Raw genomic sequence first — 3,422 nt, forward strand, 5'->3', positions numbered from 1 at the left:
GTGCATTGTAGATCATTCCACACGCAAGGCGCAAGGAAACCAAAGGCTGATTTACCTAATTCTGTAGACAAAAAAAAGGAGTCTCCAGAGTTAACCGACCCTGTGAACGGGTTTGATATCTTGTCATTTTAAATCTTAACAGTGATGTTAGGTAAGTCAGAAGTTTGTGAAGTTTTTGTAAACAAAAAGAGCGTAATAACGTGATCTACGTGACTTGAAAGAGGTCCAGCCAACCGTTGTGAAAAACGGCCTCCAGGGGTTTAGGAGTATCGGCAGCTGCTCTTTGATAAATAGTATCACGATCGTCAAAAACAGCTAGAAAGGTTGAATGCACAATCTTCCTCCTGCTGACTAGAGAGAGACAAGATCTGTTTCTGTAAAAAAAAAAGCCAACTTTAAATCTTAGTTTCTTGACAAGCTCAGTCGTATGTTTTTTTTAACGATAAATCATTATCAATCCAAATACCAAGGTATTTGTATGCAGGGACTCGTTCGGTTAGAGAACCATCCGATGCGTGAAGATGTAATCCATCTGAGACAATCTTACGAGAACTTGAAAACAACATGTATTTGTATTAAGTACGAGTTTTAAATCAGTAAGGGCTTCCTGCACAACGGGACAGTGGCCATGTCACACCAACGTCAGCAGTCGGGGCAATTGCGTACATACGGTACCATCCGCATATAGATGGAATTGACAATTTTTAACAGATTGACCAAAAGCATTTCTAGAAATAGTGAATGCAACAGGTCCCGGTACCTTTATGTACTTCAAGAAATTCAGACTTAACCCCATCAATCACGATGGCCTGAGTTCTGTCACCAAGACAATCATGAACAGCTTTTGACAGGTCCACAAACAATTGTTAAAAATGTTTAGTCATTTAGCAGACGCTCTTATCCAGAGCGACTTACAGGAACAATTAGGGTTAAGTGCCTTGCTCAAGGGCACATCGACAGATTTTTCACCTAGTCAGCTCGGGGATTAGAACCAGCAACCTTTCAATTACTGGCACAACGCTCTTAACCACTAAGCTACCTGCCACCCCGAAACACCAGTGGTTCCCAACCAGGGGTACGTGGACCACTGGGTGTGCTTGGCCTATCCACAGGGGGTACTTGAGAAGACATGAGTCCAAAAGCCTACTTGTAAAATGCACGAGGGGGTACTCCCGGCAGAGAAAAATTAAGCTGGTGTTACAGTAACCGAAAAAACGTTGGGAACCACTGCCTATGGGTTTGTAGCTTCAACCCCACAGCACACACACACACTTACACACACCAACGGATTAATGGACTGCTGAACTGGTCTATCTCTGAGTGTATATGGTTAATCTGTGTTTGGTATACACACACTGGACATGTGATTAAATGGGTTGTGGTCGCAAAGAGCTCAGAAACTTTATCTTGCTGTTTCCCTTATGGGTAATTAGTCCTTATGTAATTTAACCTTATTGGCTTGTGCTTTCTGTTTAATATTTTCAAAACTCCTAAATTATAAATCTATAGTGTGGGGACCAACATTTTCCAAAGCTAGCATTACGAGACCTTGGAGTTGCTAGTGCCAACCTTGGTGTTGCTAATGACGACCTTGGTGTTGCTAGTGACGACCTTGGTGTTGCTAATGACGACCTTGGTGTTGCTAGTGACGACCTTGCTGTTGCTAGTGCTGACCTTGGAGTTGCTAGTGCCGACCTTGGTGTTGCTAGTGACGACCTTGGTGTTGCTAATGACGACCTTGGTGTTGCTAGTGACGACCTTGCTGTTGCTAGTGCTGACCTTGGAGTTGCTAGTGCCGACCTTGGTGTTGCTAATGACGACCTTGGTGTTGCTAGTGACGACCTTGCTGTTGCTAGTGCTGACCTTGGAGTTGCTAGTGCCGACCTTGGTGTTGCTAGTGACGACCTTGGTGTTGTTAGTACCATGTCAAGAAGAAATATGTCACACGAGTCTGGCATAAACACCTTTGACATTGACCTTAATGACCTTAAGAATGTCAAAGGTCACCTTTGAGATTTACCTTTTAGATTGACCATAAGGATTGCCTCATGCCAACTGAGCAGAGCCACACTGTGACGTGATCAGCTAATACAGAGGACTCGGTGGCCTGACATGCTTCCACTCAAAGTAACCTGACCTCTCACCCCTTGTTCCACAAGCTCTTTCAATGACTTAGGCCAAGTTGCTCAAACAAACCGACACATAGCCCACATTATCTGGAGTGGTGCTGAAGTAGTGCTCCCCAGGGTTCTAGATCTCAGGAGTCAGCCAATGGGGCCACAGACAAGGGTTCTAGAATTTAGGAGTCAGCCATGAAATAAGCCAGATGTTACCAAGTGGTAACGGTAGTGCCACCCTGACATCATGACATGCCATCCCAGTTGCATCCATTTGAGAGACACACACACACACACACACACACACACACACACACACACACACACAGAGACCACACACACACACACAGAGACAACACACACACACACACACACACACAGACACACACACAGACACACACACACACACACACACACACACACACACACACACAGAGAGACAAACACAGGGAAACACACACAGACACACACACAGGGACACACACACAGAGACACACACACAGGAAGACACACAAACACACGCACGCACACTCGCACATACACACACAGAGACACACACACACAGGGACACACACACACAGACAAACACACACAGACACACACACACACACACACACACATACAATCCTGATGTGACGGACCCAGTCCGAGAATAGACCACACAAGTCAGGACTTTTATCTCAGGACAGTATCTTACAAAATATAGATGTTGAAACAACAAATGTTTATTTAGCCTAGTTTTAGTATTTGTTTAATTAGGTTACTTATTAAAGGGGGTTGCGTCCCAAACGGTACCCTATTCCCTGTTTAGTGCACTACTTTTGACCAGAGCCCTATGGGTGCACTATATAGGGAATAGGGTACTATTTGGGACGCGGACAGGGTTCCTTGTAACTCAGGGGTGACTGTGTGGCCCCTTTGTCTCATTTATTGGACATTTATGACCTAACATGGGTTTGAACTGTTGAAAGACCCCGAGTCAACTTGATTTGTGTGGTCCTCTGTAGCTCAGCTGGTAGAGCGCGGCGCTTGTAACGCCAAGGTAGTGGGTTCGATCCCCGGGACCACCCATACACAAAAAAAAAATGTATGCACGCATGACTGTAAATCGCTTTGGATAAAAGCGTCTGCTAAATGGCATATTATATTATTATATATTATTATTTGAATGAGTTGTCGTCTGTCATTAAAGCGACAAAGCTGTTCCTCGCATCAGGGTTAATGTGCCCATAAAGTGAAAGGGGGCAATTCCATGGTAACAGAATGACGCTGAGACTCAGATCTTTAAAATGTAGGTCAAACAAA

This window comes from Coregonus lavaretus, assembly GCF_964263955.1.
Source record: "Coregonus lavaretus genome assembly, chromosome: 10".
NCBI classification, from domain to species: domain Eukaryota; kingdom Metazoa; phylum Chordata; class Actinopteri; order Salmoniformes; family Salmonidae; genus Coregonus; species Coregonus lavaretus.